Here is a 12,607-nt window from a genome sequence, read left to right as displayed (position 1 = left end):
TTAATTTTCCAAAGTTCATATTGAATTTCTTTCGTGAAATTCAAGAGTTGGAATGTTTCAATAGTGTTTTATCGTGGTTTACCTTGTCACAGTTACATTCTCTTGATTTTTCAAAGCTCATTTTGGATTTTTTCCTTGAAATACAAGAGTTGGAATATTTAAGTAGTGTTTGTTCGTAGTTTACCTTGTCACAGTGACATTCACTTGATCTTTCAAAGTTCATTTTGGATTTATTTCCTTGAAATGAAAGAGTTGGAATATTTCAGTCGTGTTTGGTCGTTGTTCACCTTGTCAGAGTTACATTCTCTTGATATTTTCAAAGCTCATTTAGGATTTCTTTCAGTGAAATGCATGAGTTGGAATATTTCAGTTGTGTTTTGTCGTGGTTTACCTTGTCATAGTTACATTCACTTGATTTTTCAAAGTTCATTTTGTATTTCTTTCCTTGAAATGCAAGAGTTGGAATATTTCAGTAGTGTTTCATCGTGGTTTACTTTGTCACAGTTACATTCTCATGTTTTTTCGAAGTTCATTTTCTATTTTTTTTTCTTGAAATGAAAGAGTTGGAATATTTCAGTAGTGTTTTGTCATGGTTTACCTTGTCACAGTTACATTCTCTTGATTTTTCAAAGTTCATTTTGGATTTTTACATTCTCTTGATTTTTCAAAGTTCATTTTGAATTTCTTTCGTGAAATGCAAGAATTGGAATATATCAGTAGTGTTTTGTCGTGGTTTACCTTGTCACAGTTACATTCTCTTGATTTTCCAACGTTCATTTTGAATTTCTTTCGTGAAATTCAAGAGGTGCAATATTTCAATAGTGTTTTATCGTGGTTTCCCTTGTCTAAGTTACATTCTCTTGATTTTTCAAAGCTCATTTTGGATTTCTTTCCTTGAAATGCAAGAGTTGGAATATTTCAGTAGTGTTTTGTCGTGGTTTACCTTGTCACAGTTACTTTTTCTTGATTTTTTAAAGTTCATTTATGGATTTCTTTCGTTGAAATGCAAGAGTTGGAATATTTCTGTAGTGTTTTGTTATGGTTTACCTTGTCACAATTATATTCTCTTGATTTTTCAAAGTTCATTTTGGATTTCCTTCCTTGAAATGCAAGAGCTGAAATATTTCAGTAGTGTTTTGTTGTGCTTTACCTTGTCACAGTTACATTCTCTTGATTTTTCAAAGTTTATTTTTGATTTCTTTCCTTGAAATGCAAGATTTGTAATATTTCAGTAGTGTTTTGTCATGGTTTACCTTGTCACAATTACATTCTCTTGATTTTTCAAAGTTCATTTTGAATTTCTTTCATTGAAATACAAGAGTTGATTATTTCAGTAGTGTTTTGTCGTGGTTTACATTGTCACAATTACATTCTCTTAATTTTTCAAAGTTCATTTTGAATTTTTGTCGTTGAAATGCAAAAGTTAGAATATTTCAGTAGTGTATTGTTGTGATTTACCTTGTCACAGTTACATTCTCTTTATTTTTTTCAAATTTCATTTTGTATTTCTTTCGTTAAAATGCAAGAGTTGGAATATTTCAGTAGTGTTTTGTTGTGCTTTACCTTTTCACAGTTACGTTCTGTTGATTTTTTTCAAAGTTCATTTGTAATTTCTTTCGTGAAATGCAAGAGTTGGAATATTTCAGTAGTGTTTTATCGTGGTTTACCCTGTCAAAGTTACATTCTCTTGATTTTTCAAAGTTCATTTTGGATTTCTTTCCTTGAAATGCAAGAGTTGGAATATTTCAGTAGTGTTTTTTCGTGGTTTACCTTGTCACAGTTACATTCTCTTGATTTTTCAAAGTTCATTTTGGATTTCTTTCCTTGAAATGCAAGAGTTGGAATATTTCAGTAGTGTTTTGTCGTGTTTTACCTTGTCACATTTACATTCTCATTTTTTTTCAAAGTTCATTTTGGATTTTTTCCTTGAAATGCAAGAGTTGGAATATTTCAGTAGTGTTATGTCATGGTTTACCTTGTCACAGTTAAACTCTCTTGATTTTTCAAAGTTCATTTTGGATTTTTACGTTCTCTTGATTTCTCAAAGATTATTTTGAATTTCTTTCGTGAAATGCAAGAATTGGAATATTTCAGTAGTGTTTTGTCGTGGTTTACCTTGTCACAGTTATATTCTCTTGATTTTCCAAAGTTCATATTGAATTTCTTTCGTGAAATTCAAGAGTTGGAATGTTTCAATAGTGTTTTATCGTGGTTTACCTTGTCAAAGTTACATTCTCTTAATTTTTCAAAGCTCATTTTGGATTTTTTCCTTGAAAAACAAGAGTTGGAATACTTCAGTTGAGTTTTTACGTGGTTTACCTTTTCATGGTGACATTCTCTTGATTTTTCAAATTTCATTTTATATTTCTTTCCTTGAAATACAAGAGTTGGATTATTTCAGTAGTATATTGTTGAGGTTTACGTTGTCACAATTACATTCTCTTGATTTTTTCAAAGCTCATTTAGGATTTCTTTCAGTGAAATGCATGAGTTGGAATATTTCAGTTGTGTTTTGTCGTGGTTTACCTTGTCATAGTTACATTCACTTGATTTTTCAAAGTTCATTTTGTATTTCTTTCCTTGAAATGCAAGAGTTGGAATATTTCAGTAGTGTTTCATCGTGGTTTACTTTATCAAAGTTACATTCTCATGTTTTTTCGAAGTTCATTTTCTATTTTTTTTTCCTTGAAATGCAAGAGTTGGAATATTTCAGTAGTGTTTTGTCATGGTTTACCTTGTCATAGTTAAATTCTCTTGATTTTTCAAAGTTCATTTTGGATTTTTACATTCTCTTGATTTTTCAAAGTTCATTTTGAATTTCTTTCGTGAAATGCAAGAATTGGAATATTTCATTAGTGCTTTTTCGTGGTTTACCTTGTCACAGTTACATTCTCTTGATTTTCCAACGTTCATTTTGAATTTCTTTCGTGAAATTCAAGAGTTGCAATATTTCAATAGTGTTTTATCGTGGTTTCCCTTGTCACAGTTACATTCTCTTGATTTTTCAAAGCTCATTTTGGATTTCATTCCTTGAAATGCAAGAGTTGAAATATTTTAGTAGTGTTTTGTCGTGGTTTACCTTGTCAGAGTTACATTTCCTTGATTTTTCAATGTTAATTTTTGGATTTATTTCATTGAAATGCAAGAGTTGGAATATTTTAGTAGTTTTTTGTTATGGTTTACCTTGTCACAGTTACATTCTCTTAATTTTTCAAAGTTCATTTTGTATTTCCTTCATTGAAATGCAAGAGTTGGAATATTTCAGTAGTGTTTTGTCGTGGTTTACCCTGTCACAGTTACATTCTCTTGATTTTTAAAAGTTCATTTTGGATTTTTACATTCTCTTGATTTTTCAAAGTTCATTTTGAATTTCTTCCGTGAAATTCAAGAGTTGGAATAGTTCAGTAGTGTTTTGTCGTGGTTTACCTTGTCACAGTTACATTCTCTTGATTTTTCAAAGTTCACTTTATATTTCTTTACTTGAAATTCAAGAGTTGGAATATTTCAGTAGTGTTTTGTTGTGTTTTACCTTGTCAGAGTTACAATATCTTGAGTTTTCAAAGTTCATTATGAATTTCTTTCCTTGAAATGCAATAGTTGGAATATTTCAGTAGTGTTTTGTTGTGTTTTACCTTGTCACAGTTACATTCTCATGTTTTTTCAAAGTTCATTTTGGATTTTTTCCTTGAAATGCAAGAGTTGGAATATTTCAGTAGTGTTATGTCATGGTTTACCTTGTCACAGTTAAACTCTCTTGATTTTTCAAAGTTCATTTTGGATTTTTACGTTCTCTTGATTTCTCAAAGATTATTTTGAATTTCTTTCGTGAAATGCAAGAATTGGAATATTTCAGTAGTGTTTTGTCGTGGTTTACCTTGTCACAGTTATATTCTCTTGATTTTCCAAAGTTCATTTTGAATTTCTTTCGTGAAATGCAAGAGTCGGAATATTTCAATAGTTTTTTGTCGTCGTTTACCTAGTCACAGTTACATTCTCTTGATTCTTCACAGTTCATTTTGGATTTTTTTCCTTGAAAATCAAGAGTTGAAATATCTAAGTAGTGTTTTATCGTGGTTTAACTTGTCATAGTTACATTCTATTTTTTTTTCAAAGTTTATTTTTTATTTCTTTCCTTGAAATGCAAGAGTTGGAATATTTCAGTAGTGTATTGTCGTGGTTTACCTTGTCACAATTACATTCTCTTGATATTTTCAAAGCTCATTTAGGATTTCTTTCATTGAAATGCATGAGTTGGAATATTTCAGTTGTGTTTTGTCATGGTTTACCTTGTCATAGTTACATTCACTTGATTTTTCAAAGTTCATTTTGTATTTCTTTCCTTGAAATGCAAGAGTTGGAATATTTCAGTAGTGTTTCATCGTGGTTTACTTTATCAAAGTTACATTCTCATGTTTTTTCGAAGTTCATTTTCTATTTTTTTTCCTTGAAATGCAAGAGTTGGAATATTTCAGTAGTGTTTTGTCATGGTTTACCTTGTCACAGTTAAATTCTCTTGATTTTTCAAAGTTTCTATTGGATTTTTACATTCTCTTGATTTTTCAAAGTTTATTTTGAATTTCTTTCGTGAAATGCAAGAATTGGAATATTTCATTAGTGCTTTTTCGTGGTTTACCTTGTCACAGTTACATTCTCTTGATTTTCCAACGTTCATTTTGAATTTCTTTCGTGAAATTCAAGAGTTGCAATATTTCAATAGTGTTTTATCGTGGTTTCCCTTGTCACAGTTACATTCTCTTGATTTTTCAAAGTTCATTTTGGATTTCTTTCCTTGAAATGCAAGAGTTGAAATATTTCAGTAGTGTTTTGTCGTTGTTTACCTTGTCAAAGTTACATTCTCTTGATTTTTTTAAATTCATTTTTGGATTTCTTTCGTTGAAATGCAAGAGTTGGAATATTTCAATAGTGTTTTGTTATGGTTTACCTTGTTACAGTTACAGTCTCTTGATTTTTCAAAGTTCATTTTGGATTTCCTTCCTTGAAATGCAAGAGCTGAAATATTTCAGTAGTGTTTTGTCGTGGTTTACCCTGTCACAGTTACATTCTCTTGATTTTTCAAAGTTCATTTTGGATTTTTACATTCTCTTGATTTTTCAAAGTTCAATTTGAATTTCTTTCGTGAAATTCAAGAGTTGGAATAGTTCAGTAGTGTTTTGTCGTGGTTTACCTTGTCATAGTTCCATTCTCTTGATTTTTCAAATGTCTTTTGGGAGTTCGATCACTCAAATGCAAAAGTTTAAATGTTTGAATAATGTCTTGTTGCGATTTATATTTACATTTTCTTGATTTTTTAAAGTTCATTTTTGGATTTCTATACTTTAAATCAAAGAATTGTAATATTTAAGTAGTGTTTTGGTATGGTTTACCCTGTCACAGTTACATTCTCTTGATTTTTCAAAGTTCATTTTGGATTTTCTTCCTTGAAATGCAAGAGTTGGAATATTTCAGTAGTGTTTTGTCATGGTTTACCTTCTCACAGTTACATTCTCTTGATCTTTCAGAGTTCATTTTGGATTTTTACATTCTCTTGATTTTTCAAAGTTCATTTTGAATATCTTTCGTGAAATGAAAGAATTGGAATATTTCAGTAGTGTTTTTTCGTGGTTTACCTTGTCACAATTACATTCTCCTGATTTTTCAAATTCATTTTGGATTTCTTTCCTTCAAATGCAAGAGTTGGAATATTTTAGTAGTGTCTCGTCGTGGTTTACCTTGTCACAGTTACATTCTCATGTTTTTTCGAAGTTCTTTTTCTATTTTTTTCCTTGAAATGCAAGAGTTGGAATATTTCAGTAGTGTTTTGTCATGGTTTACCTTGTCACAGTTAAATTCTCTTGATTTTTCAAAGTTCATATTTGATTTTTACATTCTCTTGATTTTTCAAAGTTCATTTTGAATTTCTTTCGTGAAATGAAAGAATTTGAATATTTCATTAGTGTTTTGTCGTGGTTTACCTTGTCACAGTTACATTCTCTTGATTTTCTTAAGTTCATTTTGAATTTCTTTCGTGAAATTCAAGAGTTGCAATATTTCAGTAGTGTTTTATCGTGGTTTCCCTTGTCACAGTTACATTCTCTTGATTTTTCAAAGCTCATTTTGGATTTTTTTCCTTGAAATGCAAGAGTTGGAATATTTCAGTAGTGTTTAGTCGTGGTTTACCTTGTCACAGTTACATTCTCTTGATTTTTCAAAGTTCATTTTGGATTTTTTCCTTGAAATGCAAGAGTTGGAATATTTCAGTAGTGTTTTGTCGTGGTTTATCTTGTCACAGTTATTCTCTTGATTTTTCAAAAGTTCATTTTTGGATTTCTTTCGTTGAAATGCAAGAGTTGAAATATTTCAGTAATGCTTTGTTATTGTTTACCTTGTCACAGTTACATTCTCTTGATTTTCAAAGTTCATTTTGGATTTCATTCCTTGAAATCCAAGAGTTGGAATATTTTAGTAGTGTCTTGTCGTGGCTTACCTTGTCACAGTTACATTCTCTTGATTTTTCAAAGTTCATTTGGATTTCTTTCATTGAAATGCAAGAGTTGGAATATTTAGGTAGTGTTTTTGTCGTGGTTTACCTTGTCAGAGTTACATTCTCTTGATTTTTCAAAGTTCATTTTGAATTTATTTCGTGAAATGCAAGAGTTGGAATATTTCCGTATTGTTTTGTCGTGGTTTACCTTGTCACAGTGACATTCTCTTGATTTTTCAAAGTTCATCTTGAATATCTTTCGTGAAATGCAAGAATTGGAATATTTCAGTAGTGTTTTGTCGTGGTTTACCTTGTCACAGTTACATTCTCTTGATTTTTCAAAGTTCATTTTGGATTTCTTTCCTTGAAATGCAAGAGTTGGAATATTTCAGTAGTGTTTTGTCGTGGTTTACCTTGTCACAGTTAAATTCTCTTGATTTTTCAAAGTTCATTTTGGATTTCTTTCGTTGAATGCAAGAGATGGAATATTTAGGTAGTGTTTTTGTCGTGGTTTACCTAGTCACAGTGACATTCTATTTATTTTTCAAAGTTCATCTTTAATTTCTTGCGTGAATTGCAAGAGTTGGAATCTTTCAATAGTGTTTTGTCGTTGTTTTACCGTCTCGCAGTGCCTTACTCCTAATTTTTCACTGTTCATTTTGGATTTCTTTCGTTGAAATGTGTTTTGTTGTGCTTTACCTTGTAACAGTTACATTCTCTTGATTTTTCAGTTCATTTGGGATTTCTTTCGTTGAAATGCAAGAGTTAGAATATTTCAGTAGAGTTTTGTTGTGCTTTACCTTGTCACAGTTACATTCTTTTGATTTTTCAAAGTTCATTTTTGATTTCTTTTGTAAAATGCAAGAGTTGGAATATTTCAGTAGTGTTTTGTCGTGGTTTACCATGTCACAGTTACATTCTCTTGATTTTTCAAAGTTCATTTTGAATTTCTTTCCTACGTACGCGCACGTACGATTTAAAATGTAACAGTGAAAAGGTAAAGCACAACAAGACACTACTGAAATATTCCAACTCGTGCATTTCAACGAAAGAAATTCAAAATGAACTTTGAAAAATCTGAGAATGTGAAAATCCAAAATGAACTTTGAAAAATCAAGAAAATGTAACTGTGACAAGGTAAACCACGACAAAACACTACTGAAATATTCCAACTCTTGCATTTCCAGGAAAGAAATCCAAAATGAACTTTGGACAATCAAGAGAATTTAACTGTGACATGGTAAACCACGACAAAACACTAATAAAGTATTCAAATTCTTGCATCTCACGAAAGAAATTCAAAATGAACTATGAAAAATTCAGAGAATGTAAATATCCGAAATTAACTTTGAAAAATCGAGAGAATGTAACTGTGACAAGGTAAAGCATGACAAAACACTACTGAAATATTCCAACTCTTGCATTTCAATGAAAGAAATCCAAAACGAGCTTTGAAAAATCAATAGAATGTAACAGTGACAAGGTAAACCACGACAAAACACAACTAAAATATTCCAACTCTTGCACTTCTACGAAAGAAATTTAAAATGAACTTTGAAAAATCAAGAGAATGTAACTGTGACAAGGTTAACCACGACAAAACACTACTATTATTCCAATTCTTGCATTTCACGAAAAAAATTCAAAATGACCTTTGAAAAGTCAAGAGAACGTAAAAATCCAAAATGAACTTTGAAAAATCAAGAGAATTTGACTGTGACAAGGTAAACCATGACAAAACACTACTGAAATGTTCCAACTCTTGCATTTCAAGGAAAAAAAATCCAAAATTAACTTTGAAAAAACATGAGAATGTAACTTTGACAAGGTAAACCACGACAAAACACTACTGAAATATTCCAACTCTTGCATTTCAAGGAAAGAAATCCAAAAAACTTTGAAAAATCAAGAGAATGTAACTTTGACAAGGTAAACCACAACAAAACACTACTGAAATATTCCAACTCTTGCATTTCAAGGAAAGAAATCCAAAATGAACTTTGAAACATCAAGAGAATGTAACTGTGACAAGGTAAACCACGACAAAACACTGCTGAAATATTCAAACTTTTGCATTTCAACGAAAGAAATCCAAAAATGAACTTTAAAAAATCAAGAGAATTTAACTGTGACAAGGTAAACCACGACAAAACGCTACAGAAATATTCCAACTCTTGCATTTGAAGGAAAGAAATCCAAAATGACCTTTGAAAAATCAAGTGAATGTAACTATGACAAGGTAAACCACGACAAAACACATTGAAATATTCAAACCCTTGCATTTCAAGGAAAGAAATCCAAAATGAGCTTTAAAAAATCAAGAGAATGTAACTGTGACAAGGTAAACCACGATAAAACACTATTGAAATATTCCAACTCTTGAATTTCAAGGAAATAAATCCAAAATGAACTTTGAAAAATCAAGTTAATGTAAATGTGACAAGGTAAACCACGATAAAACACTACTGAAATATTCCAACTCTTGCATTTCAATGAACGAAATCCAAAATGAGCTTTGAAAAATCAAGAGAATTTAACTTTGACAAGGTAAACCACGATAAAACACTATTGAAATATTCCCAACTCTTGAATTTCACGAAAAAAATTCAAAATAAACTTTGGAAAATCGCTGTGACAAGGTAAACCACGACGAAAAACTACTGAAATATTCCAATTCTTTTATTTCACGAAAGAAATTCAAAATGAACTTTTAAAAATAAAGAGAATGTAAAATCCAAAATGAACTTTGAAAAATCAAGAGAATTTAACTGTGACAAGGTAAACCATAACAAAACACTACTGAAATATTCCAACTCTTGCATTTCAAGGAAAAAAATCCAAAAGGAACTTTGAAAAAACAAGAGAATGTAACTGTGACAAGCTAAAAAACGAAAAAACACTACTGAAATATTCCAACTCTTTCATTTCAAGGAAACAAATCCAAAATGAACTTTGAAAAATCAAGAGAATGTAACTGTGACAGGGTAAACCATGACAAAACACTACTGAAATATTCCAATTCTTGCATTTCAAGGAAAGAAATTCAAAATGAACTTTAAAAAATCAAGAGAATGTAACTGTGACAGGGTAAATCACGATAAAACACTACTGAAATAATCCAACTCATGCATTTCATGAAAGAAATTCAAAATGAACTTTGAAAAATCAAGAGAACGTAACTGTGACATGGTAAACCACGACAGAACACTACTGTAATATTCCAACTCTTGCATTTCACGAAAGAAATCCAAAATGAACTTTGAAAAAAATCAAAAGAATGTAACTGTGACAAGGTAAAGAACAACAAGAGACTAGTGAAATATTCCAACTCTTGCATTTCAACGAAAGAAATCCAAAATGAACTTTGAAAAAAATCAAGAGAATGTAACTGTGACAAGGTAAAGCCCACCAAAACACTACTGAAATATTATAACTCTTGCATTTCAACGAAAAAATTCAAAACGAACTTTGAAAAATTAAGAGAATGTAACTGTGACAAGGTAAACCACGACAAAACACTACTGAAATAACCCAACTCTTTCATTTCAATGAAAGAAATTCAAAATGAACTTTAAAAAATCAAGAGAATGTAAAAATCCGAAATAAACTTTGAAAAATCAAGAGAATGTAACTGTGACAAGGTAAACCACGACAAAACACTACTGAAATATTCCAACTCTTGCATTTCAACGAAAGAAATCCAAAATGAACTTTGAAAAATCAAGAGAATGTAACTTATCAAGGTAAAACACAACAAAACACTACTGAAATATTCGAACTCTTGCATTTCAATGAAAGAAATGCAAAATGAACTTTGAAAAATCAAGAGAATGTAACTGTGACAAGGTAGCCTAAACCACGACAAAACACTACTGAATTTAAGTATGTTTCATCTCATTCGAAGACATGTAAAAAAAAGTTGAAAAAAATATATGTTAAAAAAAATCACAAAAAAAGGGGGGGGGCTAAAAGTTGAAGGGAGGGGGCGCCCTTCGAGTTTGGGGATAGGGGACCTATGGAAGGTTGATGTCTCTGCTGGTTAGGGTCATTGGTGCTTATGATCCTTGATGGTTCGTACTCACATACACCTTACTACTTGATTTGCAAGGATTTTTATGGTTTGTTCTGATTTTCTTTATTAAAATTACTTTCTTGCCATCTACATCTCTCTTAGTATCAACTTTTTAGTATACTATAAAGTTGGACCCTATTTTAAACTGACAACACTGTTCAAACAAAACTTGTGTATTATACAGAACACATCGAAGAAGTAAAGCTAGGTCAACTCACAATGTCATTCTATCATCATTAACCATTTTCATAGATTGATGTTGTCTCAAATTTATAACAAATTGCCTGAGTTAACAACCCCGAGGGGTTACCTTAACTGATAATTAGTTTAACCTTTTTTCTTTTTTTTCACCTTCATACAATCCAATTCGCAAATCCCTTACCCCTTTTTGCAAATGTCAATCAAACAATTCTGATTGCAACATCCAATTTTTCAATAACAAACTACTCTCGAGTTAAACTCCTATTCCGCAAATCCCTTACCCCTTTTTTGCATATGTCAATCAAACAATTCTGATTGCAACATCCATTTTTTTAATAAACTACTCTCGAGTTAAGGCAATCTTCCAAATACCATGCGTTGACAGCTTTTTAGAATGTTCACGTGTAAGTGTAGTGTCACACGCGTGGGTTTTCTTGTACGGTTCTTGTATAATTTCATGTGCAATTGATATCAATAGCAATAACCAGTCTGGTAATCTGCCTTGGAAAGGTGCCAAGGAACATAAAGTAGTAGAAGTATAAGTTAGCACTCTACTTGTGTTTTCGCACTTGATTCATTCAACCAAAGTATGTTTTTGCTTTTTGTTCAATATATATCTCTTATGTAACTTTTCTTTTGTTGAATATAAAACTTTGAAATTATTTTTGTTTCAAGGAAAAGCTTAGCTTACACTATTTATCTAGTACCACTGCTACTAACAACTCACCGCAACATCAAGCCACCTGAAGCCAACATAGCTACGCACGCTCCTCCTCCACCCCATTCTATTCAAAGCCACCCCCTTTACATCCTCCCAGTAAATTCCCATTTTCCTTAAATCTTTTTTATGACATCCTCCCACCCCAAACGGGGACACCCTGCTTTCCGTCTAGCCCTAGACGGTTAGCCAAAAAAGACAACCTTCGGCAATCGGTCATCCTTCGTCCGCAGAACGTACCCAAGCCTTCTCACCCTTTCTCTCATTATAGCCCTAGGAAGCGGGATTGAACCAAACTTTTCGCACAGTCTACTGTTCGAGATAGCTACGCACGCTTCTCCTCCACCCCATTCTATTCAAAGCCTTCCTCTTTACATCCTCCCAGTAAATTCCCATTTTGCTAAAATCTTTTTTATGACTTTCTCCCACCCCAACCGCGGACGCCCTGCTTTTCGTCTAGCCCTAGACAGTTGGCCAAAAAGAACAATCTTTGGCAATCGGTCATCCTTCGTCCGCAGAACGTGCCCAAGCCTTTTCACCCTTTCTCTCATTATAGCCCTAGAAAGCGGGATACTTTTCGTACAGTCTACTGTTCGACATACGGTCAGTCAGCCGGGTACCCAGACTTTCCATAGGCAATTGCCCTGGGAAACATCTAGCATATATGCAAAATATCCACTTCGATACACTTTTTTTTTCGCACTACAAATATTATTTTAAGCTTAATTCCATTTCACTAAAATTTGTGAATATATTTATCAGTATATAGAAATCAGAAATTCTGGGACGTCCTGGTTTTGCTCCACTCGAAAAATTATCAAAGGTATGTCAAGAAAATGTACCTGTATGATAAGATATATCTTTCAATAAGAGCAAAACAAGATGGCTTTAAGTATAAATGAATTCAAAATTACAGATCATCGCTGTTCTGAGCAGTCATGGTGAGGTCAAGAACATATACAAGTTTTGAAGAGCGGTCAGAGAGCAAGTAAAGGCACTTACATAGAAGGTTGGATGTAGATAGGCCGTCGGGCAAGAGCAGCACCCCTTCCCCCTTCACAACAAATCCTATTTTTATCCTTTTGAATCCTCTTCCTTCCCCTATCCCTCTAAAAAAAATATGCTTACATTTTTG

Source organism: Artemia sp. Qi Xiang Cuo, chromosome 16 (genome assembly GCF_049724085.1).
Source record: "Artemia sp. Qi Xiang Cuo chromosome 16, ASM4972408v1, whole genome shotgun sequence".
NCBI lineage: Eukaryota > Metazoa > Arthropoda > Branchiopoda > Anostraca > Artemiidae > Artemia > Artemia sp. Qi Xiang Cuo.
This window is presented reverse-complemented; position numbering follows the sequence as displayed.